Source organism: Acanthochromis polyacanthus, chromosome 2, assembly GCF_021347895.1.
Source record: "Acanthochromis polyacanthus isolate Apoly-LR-REF ecotype Palm Island chromosome 2, KAUST_Apoly_ChrSc, whole genome shotgun sequence".
Lineage (NCBI taxonomy): Eukaryota > Metazoa > Chordata > Actinopteri > Pomacentridae > Acanthochromis > Acanthochromis polyacanthus.
In genome coordinates this window covers 44,804,288-44,828,784 of record NC_067114.1, presented here as the reverse complement: position 1 = coordinate 44,828,784, position 24,497 = coordinate 44,804,288, and the positions used below count along the sequence as shown (strand labels likewise).

Sequence of the window (24,497 nt, the reverse complement as noted above, 5' to 3'; positions counted from 1 at the left end):
TGTACATGATACTGCAGCTAAAGTTGCAGAAACTACTGAGAGAATTATTCTGCAAGCGATATTGACATTACGGTCCAGACGCCACATTAAATGTTAAACTGCATTGACTGTTCCTGCATAGAATCTGTTTGGTATCGGCTGCCAGATGACCTGCTGTGGAACAGAGGGATGGTTCCTCCCGAAGCAGGTGGACCAGAGCTGGATGCATGTAGCAGAGGATGGAGGTCAGAGCCGACAGGGAGCTACATGACAGAGGATGGAAGTTAAAATCTATCAGCCGGCGGGGTTTGGTGCTCGCTGACAACCTGTCAGGGTCTGGAGTCCCACTTTTCACAGTTGACAGTGCAAATCAGCCACGCTTCATTCACAGGCTGCCGTCGCCCGTCATTAAAAAGTGATGAGTGCGATTCTGAAAGCGCCGCAGACGTGGGAAAACGCATCAAAGGTGAGAAACATTGCAGGAAAAGGAAGAGCTGCAGAGAGACGGATTTCAGCTTCCAGATCCGCTGCTGCAGAGTCTATTAATGTCTCAGAAGTGGAAGAGCCAAACGTGTTTCTGGCAAACGCTGTCTGCTGCTGCTCAATTAATCATTTTAAGGTCCCTGTAGTTTGGTTTCTTTAAGGTAGAGTCAGCAGTCCAACAGACTATACGTCAAATTCAGTAAATATGTCCACCATCTGTAAAAGGGAAAGTGACAGAGCAGCTCTGACTGGTGTGCATGATACGATTTTATTGTACTATATATTGTAGTTTCATATATATACTATGGAGAGGAATTCTGTAATAAAAAAAATCCAAAGCTGACAGGAACAGTGTCAAAAGAAAAAAACACTGTGAAAATACCAGCAGATATTTAGGAAATAATGGTATTTTCAGCTGATATAAATATAAAATAATTTTACAGTCACACACTGCTTTTGATGTGGACATTATGTGCAGTTTTGATCAGTTATTATTTTATAAATTAACACAATATTGTTGTACATTTCTGTAATTTTACTCTTTATTTTTACAAACTGTTTAAGAAATTATTAGCCATTTTTCAATCCTTAACATAGCAATTTTTTCTCATAAATAACAATAAAAATCTGGAAAATAGTGCAATTTTTTGCAATTCAGTATTTACAATATTTACAATACTGTCAAATATATTTTGAAGAGGGCATCATTTTATTTAGGAATGGTTGTTTGTTTGTGTGGTAGGTAGTTAAGTTGGTAGTTTTTTTTTAGTCGGTTGGTTTGTTTGTTGATAGGTAGCTAGGTAGATTGGTAGGACAGTTGGTAGATAGGTAGTTAGACTGCTTGATAGGTAGGTAGGTAGGTAAGCTGGTAGGTGGGTTGACTGTTTCGTAGGTTTGTTTGGTTGGTTGGGTTTTTGGTGGGTAGGTTGGTAGATGGTTGGTAGGTAGTTGGAGAGGTAGATTGGTCACTTGGTCAGTGGGTTTGTTGGTTGGTAGGTAGGCTGATTGGTTGGTATGTTAGTTCGTTGGTAGATTGTTTGGTAGGTTTGTCAGTTGATAGGGAGGTAGGTAGATTGGTTGGGTGGTTGGCTCATTGGTTGGTAGGTAGGTTGGTCAGTTGGTAGGTAGGTAAGAAGATTGGTTGGTTAGTAGGTAGGTAGATTGGTTTGTAGGTAGGTAGGTAGGGAATTAAGTTGGTTGATTGGTTGGTAGATAAGTAGGTAGACTGATTAGTTGGTAGGTAGGTTGATTGGTAGGTTTGCTGGTAGGTTGGTCAGTTAGTTGGTTGGTAGGTTTATTTTGTTAGTTAGTTTCTTGGTAGGTTCAATTAATAGGTAGGTCGGTCGGTGATTGACTGGTCAGTCGGTTGGTAGGTAGGTAAGCAAACAAACAAACAAACCAATAAACAACCTTAAAACCTTTAATAAACAGAACACAAAGTTTAAAAAAATCTAGCAAATGTAGCCTGGTAGAATATATGGTTCCTTCAAAATCAGGGTTGAAAATGCAGTTTAGTTCCATCGGAGTATAGTTTTGTGGGTTGGTACTCGAACTCATCGTTTATAGATAATGAAATATTCAAGAAACTTTTTGATTTCCACTAAGCATTTGAATCTTGTAGTCTTGACCAACAAATAAAAAAGTCAATATAAAAGGTTGATATCAGGAGTTCTAGCACTACTAAGCTCAGGTATGCGTCGCTGCACATAGTAGCGGACCTTATAAACACTTTCTGCCCTTCGCTTTCAGCTTCTGACAAAGTGACTGGCACCACGTTAATAAGAGTCTCAGAACAAGTTGCTCTCCTCCGCCTCACCTGCAGTCCTTTATTATTCATTAAAACGGGAAGACGTGGCCATCCGCGAGTTGCCATAGCGACATCGAAAACACGTCCTCCAGCCTGGACGAGTTGGCCGACGTTTGAGAGATGCTAATCTGCTCTGAAACTTTAATATTCGAGGGCAGAACAACATCAGGAGGTGTAGAGTTTCACAGCGGCGTTCAGTAAAAGATCAGTTTGTTGTATCACTTGCTTCAAGCAGTTTCATGTTTTTAATATCGACTTCAAAGCTGAATTTAATTTGTAATGTTCCAACAACCTCCGCCTTTGTCAGGAATGTGAAACCACACAAATAAATCTGCTTTGTCAAGACAGCGGTTAAGTGGTTACTGGGCTTTGGCCAAACAGCTCAGCGGGAGCTCTGACGCTCTTTTTTTTCCCCTGCAAAATAATTTTAAAGTGTTTCTGTTCACAAACAGCAACTCTGGCAACTGTGGAAATGAGAAAAAACATGGAAGTTATTGAATAGAATTCATTAGATTCCTGCAAATCCTGCATTTGAGGCGCTTTCGTTTGCGTCCTGCACAATTCGGGAGTTTTTAATTTCAACAAACGTGTGTGTGAATATGAGAAATACACTTCATGCACGCTTTCAGACGCACCTTCAGTAATTTCCTCCGCTTTTGTGTGACCTTTTTTTCGCAGCCCTGAGGCATTTTGAAGTGCAGAAGAGAAGTCAATTTATTATAAATGCCACACCAATATAGGGGGGAGATTCATCCTCCAAAAAAATTGAAGGTTTTTCTCCCCTCAGCTGAGATAAAAAAATAAATAAAATAAATCAAATGTCCGCTTTCTGTCTGCTAAAACGTGAGTTCATTTGCTTTTGTTTTTAAATTAATTGGGTCGGCAGGGGCGTTTCTTTTTATCTCTCATTCCGCACCTAAGTGGTTTTTCTGTTATGTGCCACCTTGAATTTGTATACATGTGTTGCTGTTTTTTGATTTTCATTAATTTAACATCTCTCTTTGTTGCCTTTGATCTAACTGGCAGCAGATGTTCAGAACAAGGAAGACGTCCCTGTAAAAGGGCAGAGCTCTTTATTTGTCATCTCTAAAGCGCCCGCGATTACGTCGAGGTTCCGAACTCTCTCCAGAAACCCGACACGTTCACCCTTCACCTCCGCCGCCTGCAGGAGGGCGTTTCAGAACAACCGTAGGCGACAAGCGTTTGGTTGGTTGCTTGGTTTGGTAGGTAGGTAGGTAGATAGGTTGGAAGGAAGTAGGGAATGAAGGAAGGAAGGAAGGAAGGAAGGAAGGAAGGAAGGAAGGAGGGAAGGAAGGAAGTTTGGTTGGGTGGTTGGTAGGTAGGTAGGTAGGAAGGAAGGAAGGAAGGAAGGAAGGAAGGAAGGAAGGAAGGAAGGAAGGAAGTTTGGTTGGTTGGTTGGTTGGTTGGTAGGTAGGTAGGTAGGTAGGTAGGAAGGAAGAAAGGAAGGAAGGAAGGAAGGAAGTTTGGTTGGTTGGTTGGTTGGTTGGTAGGTAGGTAGGTAGGTAGGTAGGTAGGAAGGAAGGAAGGAAGGAAGGAAGGAAGGAAGGAAGGAAGTTTGGTTGCTTGGTTGCTTGGTTGGTTAATTGGCTGGTAGGAAGGAAGGAAGGAAGGAAGGAAGGAAGGAAGGAATGAATGAACGAATGAAGGACGAACAGAAGAAAGAAAGTAAGGAAGGTTGGTTGGTTGTTGGTTGGTTGGCTGGTTGGCAAGTAGGTAGGAAGGAAGGAAGGAAGGAAGGAAGGAAGTTTGGTTGGTTGGTTGGTTGGTAGGAAGGTAGGAAGAAATGAACAAACGAACGAAGGATGGAAGAAAGAAAGGAAGGAAGGTTGGTTGGTTGGTGGATTGGTTGGTTGGATGTTGGTTAGTTGGTTGGCTGGTAGGCAGATAGGAAGGAAAGAAGGAAGGAATGAAGGAAGGAAGTTTGGTTCGTTGGTTGGTTGGTTGGATGTTGGTTAGTTGTTGGCAGGTAGGCAGGTAGAAAGGAAGGAAGGAAGGAATATAGGTTGGTTGGTTGATTGGTTGGTTGGTTGTCTGGTAGGTAGGTGGATGGATGGGCGGGTTGGCTGACTGACAGGTTGGCTTTCAGGCTGTTTGTTTGTTGGTTGGTTGACTGGTAGGTAGGTAGATTTTTTTTCTGTCTCTCATTCTGCAGCTAAGTGTTTTTTCTGTTATGTGCCACCTTGAATTTGGATTTTCATTAATTTAACATCTCTCTTTGTTGCCTTTGATCTAACTGGCAGCAGATGTTCAGAACAAGGAAGACGTCCCTGTAAAAGGGCAGAGCTCTTTATTTGTCATCTCTAATGTGCCCGCGATTACGTCGAGGTGCCGAACTCTCTCAAGAAACCCGACACGTTCACCCTTCACCTCCGCCGCCTGCAGGAGGGCGTTTCAGAACAACCGTAGGCGACAAGCATTTGACATTGTAAATGTCATTATGTAAATATGATTGATTGGGGGCACATTTAAATCACGGAGGGGTTGGACAGCGAGGGCGAGCTGACGAACCAATTCGTGGTGAATGTAGGTTTTTTTCGCCACGATTCACCGTCAGCCGCCTTCCTGACATTATTCTTAAGGACAGCTGTCTGTCGCAGTATAAATTTGTACCCCGACTCCCACAGGGGTCACCGCGATCAATGCCCCCCCGAGGACCGGCTGTCACATTAGGTGTCGGGATAAAAGCACACTTAAGCGAATGAAGTGGAGTGGCTCACGTAGGCTCAACAGGAGCTGAAGGAGGAGGAGGAGGAGGAAGAGGATGGAAGCTGCTTTAAACCTAAACATATTGTTAGCGTCACTGTGACTGGAGCTCACACGGTGCAGATATCACAGCTAGTGAGGAAAAAAAAACTCTTCCCCCAGTTCTGACAAGAGGTCTCTCCTGCCACATAGCCACACAACAAGTGCACAGGCGTGTATAAATAAACTGCAGGCATCCTCTGGAAAACAGACGTTCCTATTGGAGGCGACTGCAACAGGGCACCATATGTGCTCGCTGAGATAAAACGGAAGGGATGAGCGTACCCCCTGTAGGTAAATACTCATCAGACCAGAGTATTGGCTGCTGTGTTTCCAGATTATTCCATCATTTACTGGCAGCGCCGAGCTCCGTCCTGCAGTCCTCGATATCCTCTGAAGAGTTCGGGCCCCGGTGGGCTGCAAACTGGCTCATAAGAAATCCTTCCGCATCCCTGGAAGGCGCACATATGTCTTATTTTTTGGTTAAATTGTCGGTGCTCTTACATAAGCACACCTCCACGATGCTGCTACTTCAGTGCGTTTGCTCATTAAATGGTGTGTGAACAACCCTCTAGATGTGCACTGGGTTGTTTTGCTTCGACTTCAGAATGTAACTGCATCTGGTATTTCGTCACATATAACGGCTCAGGACATGATTTGCCAATAAAAGCTGCAAGGGTTAGGGCTAAGTCACACCTAATTAGAGCCAATTCCAGGGTCTCATACGCACCTCCATCAAAATTATTCAAAATAACAATCACAAAAGTCCATCTAATGATGAGCGAATTGTTAAAGACAACATGACAGTTGTTCAAAATTGCTCAGAAATGTTCACACTGTCTCAAAAAATTGTTCAAAATGACATGAAAGTTGTCCAGAATTACTCAAATCCATCCAAAATGACATAAAATGTATCCAGTCAGTCTGAAGACAGATAGTTCTCCGCTACAACTGAGATTTCCACTTTACTGCAGATACAGATGTTTAAAGAAATTCAACTCGATAACTTCAGGACAGTTGTTTTTAATTGCTGCCTCTTTAAAACAGAAGAAAGTGCTAATTTTCCAATGAGGTTGGTATTGGTGCCCCAGAAAGTCCCTGTAAGACTAAAAATACAGCTTTTAGTTCACATTTTGTGAAGTTTTGAGGCCTCTAAAATCAGTAGAATTTGATGTGTCCCATGTCTGGAAACACATAAAATATATATTAGATAATGGAAGAAAGCACAGAAAATTCCTGTAAGTTTATATATAGAATGGACCAAAGATCTTGAAAACTAGACATGGCAATTCTTGGAGAAATTGATGTGTGATTGCAGAAAGCTGCTGCAGCTTGCAGTTGTAGTATCCATTCCTGGAAGGCGCACATATGTCTTATTTTTTGGTTTAATTGTTGGTCCTCTTACATAAGCTCACCTCACATTGCTAGTTCAGTGCGTTCACTCATAAAATGGTGTGAACAACCCTCTAGATGTGCCCTGGATTGTTTTCCTTCACCGTCAGAACACCCTGCATATGATATTTTGTTGTTGGTTGGTTGGTTGGTTGGTTGGTTGGTTGGTTGGTTGGTTGGTTGGTTGGTTGGTTGGTTGGTGGGTGGGTAGGCGGGCAGGTAGGTTGGTTGGCTGGCTGATTGGCTGGTTGTTTAGTTGGTTCATTGGTACGTTAGTCAATGGGTAGATTGGTTGGTAGATTGGTCACTTGGTCGTTCGGTCGATCGGTTGGTTAGTTTATTGGCAAATTGTTCAATAGGTTGGTCAGTTGACAGGTAGTTGGTTGGAATCTGGTTGGTTGGAAGGTTTGTTGGGTTGGTGGTTTTGTTGGTAGGTAGTTTGACTGGTAGGTAGGTAGATAGGGTGGCAGGTTGGTTGTTGGTAGAGTGGTAGGTCAATAGGTCAGTAGATAGGTAGGTTGATCAGTTGATAGGTTTGCTTGGTTGGTTGGTAGCTTGTTTGGTAGGTTGGTCAGTTGATAGGTAAGTTGGTTGGTAGGTTTGTTTGATCAGTTGGTTGGTTTGTTGGTAGGTAGGTTGGTTGATTGGCTAGTTGGTACGTAGCTAGCTGCTAGGTAGATAGGTAGGCAGGTAGACTGGTCAATTGGTAGGTTGGTAGATAGGTTGGTAAACAAACAAACCAAGCAATAAACAACCTGAAAACCTTTAATAAACAGAACACATAGTTAAAAAATATTAACAAATGTAACCTGGTAGAAAACATGTTTCCTTCAGAACTTGGGTTGAGAATGCAGTTTATTTCCACCTACAATGGTTTCAGATACGATTTGCTGATAAAAGCAGCAGAGCAGAGATGGATCCCATCCAGCCATGCAACATTCATGAACCGTGACATTTTGTGTTTGCATGCTTCAGAGCTGAGTCGGCCTCACTGCTCACACAGCCGCCATAAAAATGCAATTAGAGCCAATTCCATAGTCTCATACGCAGCGCAGTGGATTGTTCAATGAACTTCAATACCGCTGCCTCATATGCAATGAGTTTTTCATGCCCCAATGAAGATTTAATAATAGCAATTCAATAGCAGACTTTGCTCTCTACAAAGATAAGTACAGTACTCTGGCTGGAGATGAGATAAAACCGCACGGATACGACATGCGCTCCTCCTCCGGCCGACCATTTCAATCCACCAGCGCAGGATATTGTAGCTATTACTGCTGCTGCATTACTTCACCACTGATATGATGAAGTTGTCACCCAGCTGCTCTTTTCTGCTGATGTTGGTCAAATGTCCCACAAGTCCCAAATCATTGATGTTTCTCTTGGTGCTCCTCGGTTACCCGGTTGGTGTTTGTGACTCTCAGACTCTTCAGTGATGAATTACAGTGTCTCCGGCATCCTTTTAGTTCTGTTTCTTTTCTTGTGTTTTGATGGCGTTTCATTGTGTTTCCAGGAATACAGTCCCGGATTTCTCTCCGCCCCTCCCGTCACACGAAACATCATTGTTGGGCTCCGTGTTTGCATCCCGGTACGACGGTAAAAGATTATGCACAAAGCGGCTCACAGAGGATTTCTACGGCGTGCAGAGGGATTCACTGCTGTTGATTGTTGCAGACCAACCCTCCCACCCAGCTGTGTTTGGAACAGGGAAACCTCGGTGTACTGAAGCGACGCACCAGGGAGGCTGGTTGGGGAATTTAAGCATAAGAAAAATGATAACTCTATGCAAAGATACAACATTTTTCAGTTTTTGCTGTCATGCACATGGATATTTTAATATGTAACCATGAATTTAGAGGTAATTTTATGTAGCTACCAACTAGAGATTACTCCTCCCACACAGTAAACAATGATAAAGGAATTATATTTGCCTGAGGATTAATAAACCATTTGTTAAAAATTGATTATATCTGCCATTATCAGCACAACTGAAAGTGAAAGATGGTTGCACAGTAAGTTAATTATTTTTATTCTGTACACTAGACAATGAGGATTTTCATGTTATTTTTATATTAAGGAATATTATATATATTAAGGGATGTAGTTCTGAAATGAAAATTAATAATTAATGAATTAATATGCATGATTTTATTTTATATCATTTTATTTTATTAATTTATTTTTATTATTTCATTAATTCTTGTTCTTTATCAATTAATTAATTCTTGTTATTCACACAAGAATAATAAAATATAAAATACATAAGTCAAATAAATTGTATATGTATGTATTGTATATATTTAAACTTTTATTCATTATATTATGAATTTATTTTTAATTAGTAAATTATTCTTGTTTTTTATTCGAGAATAATGAAAATCAAAAATACATTGTTTATATTTATTTATATATATATTTCTGTTTCCATCAACTGATTATTTATTTCCTTAAATGTTTGCACTATCTCTGCTGCTGTAACAATGCAAATTTCCACACTATGGGATTAATAAAGGCTGATCTTGTCTGATTTTCTTGCAAAAAATAAACCTTCAACATTGAAAACATGCCAAAATGTCACAAAACAAATGCACCTTTTTTTATGCGACACGCAAAAACAGCAAAAACCAATGATTCCTCAAGCCATGTTTTACATTTTCCAGTAATTTCCTCGTATTAATCTCCAATAAATGATCACTTTGCACACAGACACGTGCTTGCACTCTGCTCCATTAACCTTCCCAATTAGAAATGGTTAATAAAGAGCCCCTAATGAATATTCATATACATGTTAATGAACTTATTTTATTTCTTTTTGCGACTGAAATATGTATAAAGTAAGACCACAGAGTGCAGCTTAGACTTTACCGTGTGAAACTAAGTGTTAGTGAGAAGCAGCAGCCTGATGCATCACCTGATTACATTATTTCCAGTTCCGACGTGTTTATTATAATATATTAGACTGTCAGACCCGAGCGTCTGGCCCTTCGTGGAAACAGAAATGGGAAAAGCTAGCGGTTAACGGGCACGTGGCCCAACATCCTCGGAGAGTCAGAGCTGTCAGACATCTCATCGAGATAATGGGAAACCCCAATTAGTGGCAACGCTCCAGCTGGAAAATGTGACATCGACATGGAGACATGAGAGCGCTGCAGGTGCCAGGAGGAAGACGTGACCTTTGACTCAGACAGAAATGAAGTTGACCGCTCAATCTGCATGCAGATGTGAAGAATATCTGACTGCAAACCATCATAGACTCACAATGGACTTGAGGAATCGGGAACAATACAGATTTCAAAGATGTTTAGTGATGTTCAGCTGTGCTTGTTGATATAAATATGTGTGTTAATGTTGATAAAAGTTGTCTTACTGTATAAACTGATGAAAAAAAGGTCATATTATGGACATTTTAAAGCTTATTTTTTTAAATTTATTTCCGTACTTGTCTTCCATCTTTTCTGCATAAGCACAGCATGCAGTTCAATCAAAAAGTTGCTGAATTCTTGCCATGGAACTGATTATTGCAGCTGTATCACACATAGCTTCCCAGTTGTGCAAAGGAGCTCAAAATTCTTTGTTTTTTACAGAACGTTGTTACTGTAAATCATTTCTTTTTGGCAGATTTTTAAATGTACCAGACAAAATATAAATATTTGAATGAAATACATTTTTCCATTGACATCGATTTGTTGTGTTTTTGTATTTAAAGATCCTAAATTAAACATTAACAATATATTTAAAGATTTCAGTATTAAATATTTCACTTTCATGTGCAACATTGCCAATATAATGAACAATTTTTTTTTCATTTTTATGTGCAATATTTTGATTGAAATAGGAAAAAGAATTTTTCTAAAGTGAAAAAAAAAGACATTTTGGAACCATAACAAAGAGCAAAAACAACTGAATAATAACAAAAATAATGACAATAATAAGAAGAAGAATATGAAGAAGAAGAAAAAGAAGAAGAAGAAGAAGAAGTTTTATTTTGAAGAATCTTGTTACTGAAAATTATTTATTTCTGGCCAATTTTTAAATGTAAAATAAAATATAAGCTTTGAATGTAACATCACAAATCATTCTCCAGCTTCTGTCTTTTTTGTGTTTCTTTACATCGCTGTAGTTATTTTATTTAGATTTGTCATTTTATCTCTTATATTTATGCTTCATGAGTTGCTGTTTAGAATTGTGCAGCACTTGTTTAATGTTTAAGTTTTGTTCCAAATGCGCTTTTAAAATAAAACTGACTGGATAATTCTGCAGCATTGTGTTGTTTTAAATGTTCTTTCGATATAAGAATTGACTTAACTTGACATGAACGGTGCTGTGTCCCCAAAAACTCACATTTAAAGCTCCAAATAGTTTCTGTTTTGTCGTGCGTTTTGCCTCTCACTGCTGCAAAGCTTCAACCTGTCCAAAACCTCCAACTCCCTCCTGCTAATGCCCTCGGCTTCTCAGACGTCCCTTTGCTTTCCGTCAGATAAATCTTTGATAGACTTAAACTCACCCTGTTCTTTCATTTATTTCAGTATTCTGCGTAGTTGAGGGGCTCGTCTCGCTCTCATCCTTCTCTCTGTCCTCTCTGACTTACCAAACGTCAGCTTCCTCCTCTCAAATTCATCTCATTCACATCTTTAAAATTCCTTAAAAGAAACGAAATATCATCAAAGCTTCAAACTGCAAATGAGAAACCGGCAGAACGACGTTAATTTCTGACAATGTCTTGGTGATATTAAGTCAAGTGTCACTCAGAGCTCGGATCTTTTTCCGACGCTGAAGCAGAGTGCTCGATACGTTTTCAGTAATGGAGAATCTGATTGGCTGAGTGGCTTCATAATTGTAGGATTCTAAACTATGGAGTGCATTTGAAGCCAGAAAATAAAAATACACTTTGCTAATGTGGAGGAGAAACGCATTAGAACATTACATCCAGCAGTGGAGAGACTCTTCCCAAGAAAAATTCTATAATTATGAAAGAAAGTGCTTTGAAATGATCCATTATGTGCTCAGTAGCTGTGTACCGACGCCATAAGGCTTCACATGTAGAACGAAAAGATGGTTCTCTGTTAGAGACACTAATTTAGTCATTACTTTGACATCTTCTGTTGAAACTGTTAAATAAAGTCCTCTGTAGAACGAGCACAAGGAGAAAGAAATCAAAATGTTATAACGCCATAAATCATAAATAAAAAGAAATAAATAACCGAGGAAGCGTCTCAGGTCAGAGGTGGAACATCTTCAAGGAGCAGAAAGAGAATCATTTTGGTTTTTACTGAAGCTCTGAGGTTTACCTCGACCTGGATGACCGAGACGCTGCGCAGACAAAAAGCTAAAGTTGAATTTATTTGATTTCTCACTTTACAAAAACTTGAAAACTCTTCTGACATTTTGTGTTACTAACCCTGGAGAAAAGGTCCATATTACAGACATTTTACAGCAAACATTTCTAATTTGTGCTCTGAACACTGCCTGCAGTTCGACCAAATTCAGTTAAAAAAACAACTTCCTGAATTTTGGTCATGTGACTCTTGGTCACATCTGAGCGTCCAGTAGCTGCACAGCTGCACCGCGGAGCGCCAACATGTTGGTTCTACACAATCTGAAGAGTCCACACAGCTTATTTTTGGACATCTTTTTAATAACACAAGTGGAATAAAATAATTTTCATCAAATATCACAGTTTAAGTCGTTGATTATTCCGGTGAAAATCGTCTACAGGTCAAGTTTTCTGGCTCAGCACCACTTCACAGATTATTTTAATAACTGGTTCCCCGTTTACACTGGAAAAAATGCCCCTCTCAAAACAAGAAAAAAAACTTATCTTAAGGAACTTTTACCCTGAAACAAGTGAAAATGGCTTGGTAAGATTTCTTGAAATAAGATCCGATATTTAGAATATTGAGATCTTAAAACAAGCTGAGAAAACTTATTTTAAGCTTTATGTTTCCAGGATTGTCAAGCTTAGGTGTCTTAAAATAAGCCAGATATGCTAAACAAAACAATAATTGCAGTTTTTCACTCAAAAATAGATTTGTATTTTCATGTAACCTCCTAATTTGAGATGTATTAAACTTATTTTGAATTTTCTTGTAAAATTCAACTCAAAACAAGAGAATTTCAAGATTATTTGACATAAGACATTTAAGATGCAGTGTCTAATCCCTCCTGTTGTCCTCATTTACAGGCACCAAGAAGTTTCCTTTCCTTGTCTGAAAAAAATCCAAAAATTCAGCAAAAAATTCCCCAAATTTCTGAAAATTTGCAAAACCTTCAGGAAGAAAATTCCAATAATTCCTTAAAAGTTTCCCTTAAAAGTTTGATTTTTAAAAAATCCCACAAATTTGGCAAGAAAGTTCTTGTAAATATTTTGAAAAAATGAGTAAAAATCTTCCAAAAAAAAAAAAAATCTTAAAAATGATTAAATATATATCAGTAAAACTTCTATTCTTCTCTCAGGAACAAGTGTCTCCATCTTGCTGAAATGTCACTTGTTCAGTGAGTTTGCCTTAAAACAAGTGGGATGAGTAATTTTGACTAAAAATAAAACAAATAGACTTGGTAAGACTTTGAGTTTTCGTGGTGTACCACTAAAATATCAGTATTTGGACATATTTTCCATGAAATTACATAAAATTGTGCAATAAAACCCAATAATAACGTCATTTTCTGTAGTATTTTGCCTGATTGTCTGCATTATAACAGGTCTGTGCTTTGAAATACAAAAGCATACACAAATTTTATGCATTGTCTAACATTTGACAATGTCGCACATGAAAGTGATACAGTGAACATTAACATAGTGAAATATATTGGTCAGGTTTAAGTAACGATATGTGCAAAAACAATGAAATTATCTACTCTAACGCAGATAATTAGGTATCGTACTGTTTCATTATGAGATTTGCCAATGAAATTAAAATGAATATTGCACTAGAAAAGGTGAAATATTGTGCTTGAAATTGAAATATTGCACACAAAAATGTAATGTTACACATAACATATAAAATATTGCACTAAAACTAGAAACATTGCACCAGAAACATTCAATATTGCACAAAACAAATGAAAAATAGCATGTGAAATTGAAATATTTCACCAAAAATTGAAATGTTGCCCATAATAAATGAAATATTGTACCACAAAAATAATATATTGAATATTTAACCACTGAAATATGTTGTTAATGTTTAATTAAGGATATCTGAATGTTCAAAAATAACAGAAATCATAATATAATGCAAATAATCAAGTCTACTACTGCATTTTTATGTGACTTTCTTGCTTTTGTTGCACATTTGCTCTTATTTATTTGTTGAATTTGTTTCATTATTTGACATTTATCTTGTCTTTAAGCACTTTGTAGCTTTGTGTCTCCTCTTCAGGTATTAATACTGTGGATCACTGTGAGTCTATTCTTCAGATATTAATACTGTGGATCACTGTGGGTCTCCTCTTCAGATATTAATACTGTGGATCACTGTGTGTCTATTCTTCAGATATTAATACTGTGGATCACTGTGGGTCTCCTCTTCAGATATTAATACTGTGGATCACTGTGGGTCTATTCTTCAGATATTAATACTGTGGATCACTGTGTGTCTATTCTTCAGATATTAATACTGTGGATCACTGTGTGTCTATTCTTCAGATATTAATACTGTGGATCACTGTGGGTCTATTCTTCAGATATTAATACTGTGGATCACTGTGTGTCTATTCTTCAGATATTAATACTGTGGATCACTGTGGGTCTCCTCTTCAGATATTAATACTGTGGATCACTGTGGGTCTATTCTTCAGATATTAATACTGTGGATCACTGTGAGTCTATTCTTCAGATATTAATACTGTGGATCACTGTGGGTCTATTCTTCAGGTATTAATACTGTGGATCACTGTGGGTCTATTCTTCAGGTATTAATACTGTGGATCACTGTGGGTCTATTCTTCAGGTATTAATACTGTGGATCACTGTGAGTCTATTCTTCAGGTATTAATACTGTGGATCACTGTGAGTCTATTCTTCAGGTATTAATACTGTGGATCACTGTGAGTCTATTCTTCAGGTATTAATACTGTGGATCACTGTGGGTCTATTCTTCAGGTATTAATACTGTGGATCACTGTGAGTCTATTCTTCAGGTATTAATACTGTGGATCACTGTGGGTCTATTCTTCAGGTATTAATACTGTGGATCACTGTGAGTCTATTCTTCAGGTATTAATACTGTGGATCACTGTGGGTCTCCTCTTCAGGTATTAATACTGTGGATCACTGTGAGTCTATTCTTCAGGTATTAATACTGTGGATCACTGTGAGTCTATTCTTCAGATATTAATACTGTGGATCACTGTGGGTTTATTCTTCAGATATTAATACTGTGGATCACTGTGAGTCTATTCTTCAGGTATTAATACTGTGGATCACTGTGAGTCTATTCTTCAGATATTAATACTGTGGATCACTGTGGGTCTATTCTTCAGATATTAATACTGTGGATCACTGTGAGTCTATTCTTCAGATATTAATACTGTGGATCACTGTGGGTTTATTCTTCAGATATTAATACTGTGGATCACTGTGAGTCTATTCTTCAGGTATTAATACTGTGGATCACTGTGAGTCTATTCTTCAGGTATTAATACTGTGGATCACTGTGGGTCTATTCTTCAGATATTAATACTGTGGATCACTGTGAGTCTATTCTTCAGGTATTAATACTGTGGATCACTGTGAGTCTATTCTTCAGATATTAATACTGTGGATCACTGTGAGTCTATTCTTCAGATATTAATACTGTGGATCACTGTGTGTCTATTCTTCAGGTATTAATACTGTGGATCACTGTGAGTCTATTCTTCAGGTATTAATACTGTGGATCACTGTGAGTCTATTCTTCAGATATTAATACTGTGGATCACTGTGGGTCTATTCTTCAGGTATTAATACTGTGGATCACTGTGTGTCTATTCTTCAGGTATTAATACTGTGGATCACTGTGAGTCTATTCTTCAGGTATTAATACTGTGGATCACTGTGTGTCTATTCTTCAGGTATTAATACTGTGGATCACTGTGAGTCTATTCTTCAGGTATTAATACTGTGGATCACTGTGTGTCTATTCTTCAGGTATTAATACTGTGGATCACTGTGAGTCTATTCTTCAGATATTAATACTGTGGATCACTGTGTGTCTATTCTTCAGGTATTAATACTGTGGATCACTGTGAGTCTATTCTTCAGGTATTAATACTGTGGATCACTGTGAGTCTATTCTTCAGATATTAATACTGTGGATCACTGTGGGTCTATTCTTCAGATATTAATACTGTGGATCACTGTGGGTCTATTCTTCAGATATTAATACTGTGGATCACTGTGGGTCTATTCTTCAGGTATTAATACTGTGGATCACTGTGAGTCTATTCTTCAGGTATTAATACTGTGGATCACTGTGAGTCTATTCTTCAGATATTAATACTGTGGATCACTGTGAGTCTATTCTTCAGATATTAATACTGTGGATCACTGTGGGTCTATTCTTCAGGTATTAATACTGTGGATCACTGTGAGTCTATTCTTCAGGTATTAATACTGTGGATCACTGTGAGTCTATTCTTCAGGTATTAATACTGTGGATCACTGTGAGTCTCCTCTTCAGGTATTAATACTGTGGATCACTGTGAGTCTATTCTTCAGATATTAATACTGTGGATCACTGTGTGTCTCCTCTTCAGGTATTAATACTGTGGATCACTGTGTGTCTATTCTTCAGGTATTAATACTGTGGATCACTGTGAGTCTCCTCTTCAGGTATTAATACTGTGGATCACTGTGTGTCTATTCTTCAGGTATTAATACTGTGGATCACTGTGAGTCTCCTCTTCAGGTATTAATACTGTGGATCACTGTGAGTCTATTCTTCAGATATTAATACTGTGGATCACTGTGAGTCTATTCTTCAGGTATTAATACTGTGGATCACTGTGAGTCTATTCTTCAGGTATTAATACTGTGGATCACTGTGAGTCTATTTTTCAGATATTAATACTGTGGATCACTGTGAGTCTATTCTTCAGGTATTAATACTGTGGATCACTGTGAGTCTATTCTTCAGATATTAATACTGTGGATCACTGTGGGTCTATTCTTCAGGTATTAATACTGTGGATCACTGTGGGTCTATTCTTCAGGTATTAATACTGTGGATCACTGTGAGTCTATTTTTCAGATATTAATACTGTGGATCACTGTGAGTCTATTCTTCAGGTATTAATACTGTGGATCACTGTGGGTCTATTCTTCAGGTATTAATACTGTGGATCACTGTGTGTCTATTCTTCAGGTATTAATACTGTGGATCACTGTGAGTCTATTTTTCAGATATTAATACTGTGGATCACTGTGAGTCTATTCTTCAGGTATTAATACTGTGGATCACTGTGGGTCTCCTCTTCAGGTATTAATACTGTGGATCACTGTGAGTCTATTCTTCAGATATTAATACTGTGGATCACTGTGGGTCTCCTCTTCAGATATTAATACTGTGGATCACTGTGCGTCTATTCTTCAGGTATTAATACTGTGGATCACTGTGGGTCTATTCTTCAGGTATTAATACTGTGGATCACTGTGGGTCTATTCTTCAGGTATTAATACTGTGGATCACTGTGCGTCTATTCTTCAGGTATTAATACTGTGGATCACTGTGGGTCTATTCTTCAGGTATTAATACTGTGGATCACTGTGGGTCTATTCTTCAGGTATTAATACTGTGGATCACTGTGAGTCTATTCTTCAGGTATTAATACTGTGGATCACTGTGAGTCTATTCTTCAGGTATTAATACTGTGGATCACTGTGGGTCTCCTCTTCAGGTATTAATACTGTGGATCACTGTGGGTCTATTCTTCAGGTATTAATACTGTGGATCACTGTGAGTCTATTCTTCAGGTATTAATACTGTGGATCACTGTGGGTCTCCTCTTCAGGTATTAATACTGTGGATCACTGTGGGTCTCCTCTTCAGGTATTAATACTGTGGATCACTGTGAATCTATTCTTCAGGTATTAATACTGTGGATCACTGTGAGTCTATTCTTCAGGTATTAATACTGTGGATCACTGTGAGTCTATTCTTCAGGTATTAATACTGTGGATCACTGTGAGTCTATTCTTCAGGTATTAATACTGTGGATCACTGTGGGTCTCCTCTTCAGGTATTAATACTGTGGATCACTGTGAATCTATTCTTCAGGTATTAATACTGTGGATCACTGTGAGTCTATTCTTCAGGTATTAATACTGTGGATCACTGTGGGTCTATTCTTCAGGTATTAATACTGTGGATCACTGTGAGTCTATTCTTCAGGTATCTGGGCTCTAATTGAATCAGAACGCCGCGGACAGGAGCGGAGTCCTCGTTAACGCTGCTGAGAGTCTGTTTCACCGCACACATGACGGTTACATCAGAACTCAGAATTCATTAACGCCACGCTCACCTGACTCTCTGAGCTAAAACGTTGCGACAGCGTTGAGAATATGTTTCAGAGTCACAGCGGGGCTTCTTACTGTTTGGATGGTGGATACTTTCAGCAGTGACGGCGGTCGAACAGCGACCTCGTGTTTGTTTTCCAGATGCTGTAAGGTCATCCAGGTCAACGGGAGGATCAACGATGGAGCTGTCAGAACCGTCACGTTTATCGATTTTCATCATGAAGCAGCAGGAGAAAACAATGCTCTGATCGACGGTTAGAGTCTCACATCAGCTGAACCGCTCATGCAGGGCTGGAGGAGGGAATGATGGGATGGACGGCCATGTTGATGATGTCACAGCTCAACATGAGCTTCCTCACGTCTCAATCAGTAAAAAATAATAAACAATAAAGGAAATACACAGATACTAGCAGCATTTTTTTTTAAAAACGACATAATTCTACACAGTGAGCATTTGCAAAAGACGTAATGTGCAATATTTCATTTGTTATGCAAAATATTTACATTTTTGTGTGCAATATTTCATTTTTCAGTCACAATATTTTATTTATTTTGTGCAATATTTCAATTTGCATGTGCAATATTTATTTTTTCTGGTGCACTATTTACATTTTTATGGGCAATACTTCATTTTTCTGGTTCATATTTCATTTTTATTGTGCAATATTTCATTTGTTATGCACAATATTTCATTTTTGTGGTGCAAGATTTCAATTTCATGTGCAATGTTTTATTTGTTATGTGCAATGTTTTATTTGTTATGCACAATATTTAAATATTTATGTTCAATATTTTATTTTTCTGGTGTAATATAAAAATTTTCTGGTGCAACATTTCATTTTTAGGTGCAAAATTGTATTTTTTTAAGTGCAAAAATTTAAATTCTTTGCAGCAATATTTCATTTTTTATGTGCAAATTTTTTTAAACTTTTTTTTTATTCCAGCTTTATTTCAGTTTAATCATTGTAGTTTTTCAACTTTTAGGGCCCATATTTATTTTTTCTGGGTTATATCTGACACAATAATTTCTTTAAGGTTAATAAAGTTTAATCTTATCTTAAAAAACTAAAAAATACACTTGATCTTGTGTAAAATTAGGACTAGAAAATGTATTTTAATTACGATGTGTGGTGTTAAAATTCTCATACATGTGCGTGACTGTACAGCAATAAAAAAATAACTTTACGTGTATAGCAAAGTGCTTTACAGCAAGACAAATGTCAAATTATGAAACAAATTTCACAAATAAATAAGAGCAAACATGCAAACAGTGGCTTCAGTGGAAGACGACATTGTTCAGCAGCAGATCTGAGAGCAGCTGCTGTTCCACTAAAGAGGATTAAAAATGAAAGTAACAGGAATAAACGCTGCAGTTAACACCTCATAGTGTTATTTATACAGGAGCATTTACATTTTAGGGATTAAACCGCACAAAATACACAGAAACATAAATGTAACTGACTTTAATCTATAATAAGGTGAGGCTCTACAGTAATTAAAGTACAAACTACAGTGTGATAAGTTTATGTAATGATATGGATAATGTGGCTAAATTAGACATTTTTGGAGACAGACCTGATTTTTATAGTAAAATCAAGTTTATTTCTGTAATATTGTGGCTAAAATGATGCATTGTTGTTCATATTAGAGATTGTTTGGGAGCAAATAGACCTGATTTATTCATTCTTTACAGTATTTAGTCGATCCAAATCCAGTTTATTTCTGTGATATTGTGGCTGAAATGACACAGTGTTGTTAATTTTGGGAATAACTTTTGGGAGATAGACCCGACGGTATTGTAAAATGTAATCAAATTAAATTAATTTTTTTTTTTTATCTGACATTGTATCTTAAACAATTCAGTTTATAGTATTTAATAAAATAAAATTTGAATTATTTCTATTGCATGTTTAAAAACAGAAGCGAAAAGCAGACAGACAATATAAAATGATAATTTATAAAATATAAATTTACACAGGATTCTTCTTCTTCTTTTTATTTCTATTATTATTATTATTATTATTAATATTATTATGTTGTTGTTGTTGTTTTTGCTGCTGCTAGTGGTCCCAAATAAATTTTTATTTTCAAAAAGGATCTAATTTTTTGTGTTGAGTGTAAAAAAAAAATAATAAGAAGAATTTTTTCTACTTTATTGTTTTGGATTTTTTTGTTTGTTTTTTTGGATGGGGGTGGGGGGATTAATTATGTAAGCTTATTATTTATGCTTGTAATTTTTTATGTATCTATGTTTTTCTTCTTTAAAAATAAAAACACACTGAAATAAAAAAGAAGAATAATTTGCATTATTATTATTATTATTATTATTATTATTATTATTATTATTGATATCATTATTATAAATAAATAGGACATTTTTGGACCATTAAAAGCAGGAAAAAAACAAACACTGAAAACATGCGCATCTGAAGTTTTTATAAAATCAGAATCAGAAAGATTTTAGATTTTTTTCACATATGATGACTCTGACTTCCTTCATACATAACCGTAAACAGTAATTTACAGATTAAGATTGTCCGTAGAAAGCTTGATTAGACACGGCAGCAAATGCAATGCAGAGATTACGACTCACTAAAAGTAATAGAACTAATTAAAATGTGGAGGAATATGGAGGAATATGGAAATGATTCGCTGTGAATGTGCCTCATTGTTCCATTTTATGAGCTTTAAAGTCAACATTTGCGAGTCTAATTTACTGCTTCTAATCTGTGGCTACTTCATAGGATTAGAATATTGCAGTTTTCTGTACCATTTCCTGCCAGTACTTTGCCCTAATGCAGTATTTTTCTGCTCCTTCCTGTGAACATTCAGCTCTAAGTGCTGATTCAGAGCTCCTCACCTTTTTCTTTTCATCTGCATTTTCTGCGGCATCCAGTCTACAAATGTTTAGCATTCCTGGACTGACCTGTGTGTGTGTGTGTGTGTGTTTGTGTGTGTTTGGCATTAATTCATCCATACAGTGAGCAGCAGCAGCAGTAAGCACATAAACAGACTATTTAAAGAGCCCTGCCTCGTTTGTCCGGCGTTTATTATCATCCCTCCTGCAACACAACAGCGGGGTGGAATGAACCGGGCCCTAAAAGCCTGCGTTTGTATAAAAGGTGTTTATGTAGAAAAGGCGGCTCGACGGGTTCCCAGGAGATGGCTGTTAATCCGGTTAGGTTGGAAGTAATATTTTATTATTAGTCCTATCCATTTAAGTAATGGGATTGAGCTCGCTGCGCAGCCAGGCTCTATATTCAGAGGGAACCTGTTGTCAAGGTTGGGAGGTGTTGGATTAATGCGACTTGTGTAACGTATTACACAAGACTGGAGAGGCTCACGGGACCGACAGGAGATAGAAATGTGCGTTTAGACACTGACATGGGAACTGTTTTAAATGACAACAGGCTGGTTAGCTTCTCTCAGGGAAGGAACTGTAATTTTCACTGTTTATGTTGCATATTTGTGTGAAAATAGAGGGAAAAAATAAGTAAAATATCAGAAATAAACCACAAATTTCATGTCTACTGCAAACTAAACATCCAAACCCCAGTTATGAAGAGCTAGTTTCCTATTTATTAGTTTTATAACAGTATTCTAACATAATTTCCATGAAATTAAATAAAATTTCAGCTATTTTTCTGCAGTATTACACCTGATTGTTCGTGTTATAACAGGTCTGTGTTGCTTTTATTTTTGAAATACATGAAAAAATTACAAAATTAAACAATGACTTTGCATGTCTGATGCAAAATAACAACAAAAACTTCTACCTGTAAATAACTTATTTCCTATTTACTAGTTCTACAACAGTACTTTGTCATATTTTCAGTGATTTTTACATAAAATCACTGAAAACTGAACTAAAAATTGCATTTTTCTGTAGTATTATGTCTTAAAATTTGCATTAAGGCAGGTCTGCATTGTCTGCATTTCAGAAATACATGAAAAAAATATTTAAATGACAAAACGAAACACTGAGCTTGCATGTCTAACGCAAAAAAAACATCAAAAACCTGTAGTTGTGAATAGCTAGCTTCCTATTTTGTAGTTTTACAACAATATTTTGATGTATTTTCAATGATTTCTTACATAAAATCACACAAAACTCAGTCAGTGACAGCATTTGTCTGCTGTCTTATACCAGAAGCATTCAACTGTGATGTGTTATATTTGTGAAAAATGCAAAAATCTGAATAAAATTACAAAAATAAACAGTGAATTTGCATATGTAATGCAAAATAACATCAGAAATCTGTATTCACGAAGAACTAGTTCCCTATTTGGTGGCATTACTGCAGTATTTTGACATATTTTCCATGATATTACATAAAATTGCATATGAAACACAACCAATTACTGCATTTTTCTATGGTATTAAATCTAATAATTTGCATCATAGCAGATCTGCATTGTCTGTATTTGTGAAACACATGAAAAAACCCACATAAAATTACAAAAACACACCATGAATTTACTTCTCTAATATGAAATAACATCAAAAGCTGTGAAGACTGTGAAGAACTATTTTCCGAATTTCAAGTTTAAGTCAGTACTTTGGCATGTTTTGAATGATATTTCATAAATTTACATAATAAAACCAACTAATAACAGCATTTACTTGCAGTATTATGTCAAATAATTTACCTTTTAGCAGGGTAATTTCATTGTTTTCATACATGTAAATAAGCTGAATTAAACATTAAAAATATAGTTCCATATTGCAGTACTTAATATTTCAGTTTTATGTAAAATAATGTCGACATACTGTGAAATATTTAGTTTTTGAGGTGCAATGCTTCAACAGCATGTGTGACATTACCTATTATATCACTTTTACTTTTCTATTCTACTCTTATTTTAATTAACATATTTGAATTCAGTAAAATATCAAAGGTCTAATATATGATTTTTCATACTTTAGGAGTTCCATTTATTATTCTCATTTTGACTTTTTTCTGAGTAATATCTGGCACTAGTATGTCTTTCATGATCGATAAAGTTTTATCTCACACATAGACATGAAAAATTAGGCATAGAAAATGTGTTTTAATTTAGGAAAATTACTTTATTTCCATAAAATAGTTATTTTCCATTATTACATAGAAGTTTTTGGCAAGCTAGCTGCTGTAATATTATGTCTATTGAACATTTTCAAGCTGCTGTGGTGAAAAAACCCTGACTTACAGATGTGAACTTGAGTTTTTACAGACTTTTTAAGGTGTGCATATCTATAAAGTGCATCTGGATGAGCTGTTAAGCATCTTCACCAACTCAAGGACAGACTGGCACATGGAGACTTTCTCCCACCGAGCTGCAGTCGATGCCCACAGCAGGTGACTTTATACACAACCTTTTGTCTGGACGGCGGCTGATAAAGACGAGATTGACAAGGTCGTGTTCGCCGCAGACAAATTCCAGCTCCCACCGGTGACCATTGTTCACGTCTTTTTAAGAGCGGTCAGGTCTGCAGCTTGACGCCGGTCAATGAAGTCCTCTCAAACACCACAGATCCTACAGAGGAGCCCTTTTAGATCCTATCATGGTTTATAAAAGCGGTTAGCATGAGTCTCTCAAACACCACAGATCCTACAGAGGAGCCCTTTTAGATGCTATCATGGTTTATAAAAGCGGTTAGCATGAGTCTCTCAAACACCACAGATCCTACAGAGGAGCCCTTTTAGATCCTATCATGGTTTATAAAAGCGGTTAGCATGAGTCTCTCAAACACCACAGATCCTACAGAGGAGCCCTTTTAGATGCTATAATGGTTTATAAAAGCGGTTAGCATGAGTCTCTCAAACACCACAGATCCTACAGAGGAGCCCTTTTAGATCCTATCATGGTTTATAAAAGCGGTTAGCATGAGTCTGTCAAACACCACAGATCCTACAGAGGAGCCCTTTTAGATGCTATAATGGTTTATAAAAGCAGTTAGCATGAGTCTCTCAAACACCACAGATCCTACAGAGGAGCCCTTTTAGATGCTATCATGGGTTATAAAAGCGGTTAGCATGAGTCTGTCAAACACCACAGATCCTACAGAGGATCCCTTTTAGATGCTATCATGGTTTATAAAAGCGGTTAGCATGAGTCTCTCAAACACCACAGATCCTACAGAGGAGCCCTTTTAGATGCTATCATGGTTTATAAAAGCGGTTAGCATGAGTCTCTCAAACACCACAGATCCTACAGAGGAGCCCTTTTAGATCCTATCATGGTTTATAAAAGCGGTTAGCATGAGTCTGTCAAACACCACAGATCCTACAGAGGAGCCCTTTTAGATGCTATAATGGTTTATAAAAGCGGTTAGCATGAGTCTGTCAAACACCACAGATCCTACAGAGGAGCCCTTTTAGATGCTATAATGGTTTATAAAAGCGGTTAGCATGAGTCTCTCAAACACCACAGATCCTACAGAGGAGCCCTTTTAGATCCTATCATGGTTTATAAAAGCGGTTAGCATGAGTCTGTCAAACACCACAGATCCTACAGAGGAGCCCTTTTAGATGCTATAATGGTTTATAAAAGCGGTTAGCATGAGTCTGTCAAACACCACAGATCCTACAGAGGAGC

The 24,497-nt window shown here is 37.2% G+C and overlaps 1 protein-coding gene and 1 long non-coding RNA gene across 3 annotated transcripts in view; one reads left to right on the top strand and one right to left on the bottom strand.

The window, feature by feature from the left end:
* Positions 1-24,497, bottom strand: part of luzp2 (leucine zipper protein 2) — a 289,918-nt gene that overhangs the window by 235,129 nt on the left and 30,292 nt on the right. The gene's annotated exons all lie outside the window — the stretch shown is intronic.
* Positions 16,866-17,819, top strand: LOC127531066 (uncharacterized). Its single transcript, XR_007937933.1, has 4 exons — positions 16,866-16,881; positions 16,996-17,071; positions 17,490-17,717; positions 17,794-17,819. It is a non-coding gene; the product is annotated as an uncharacterized LOC127531066 (long non-coding RNA).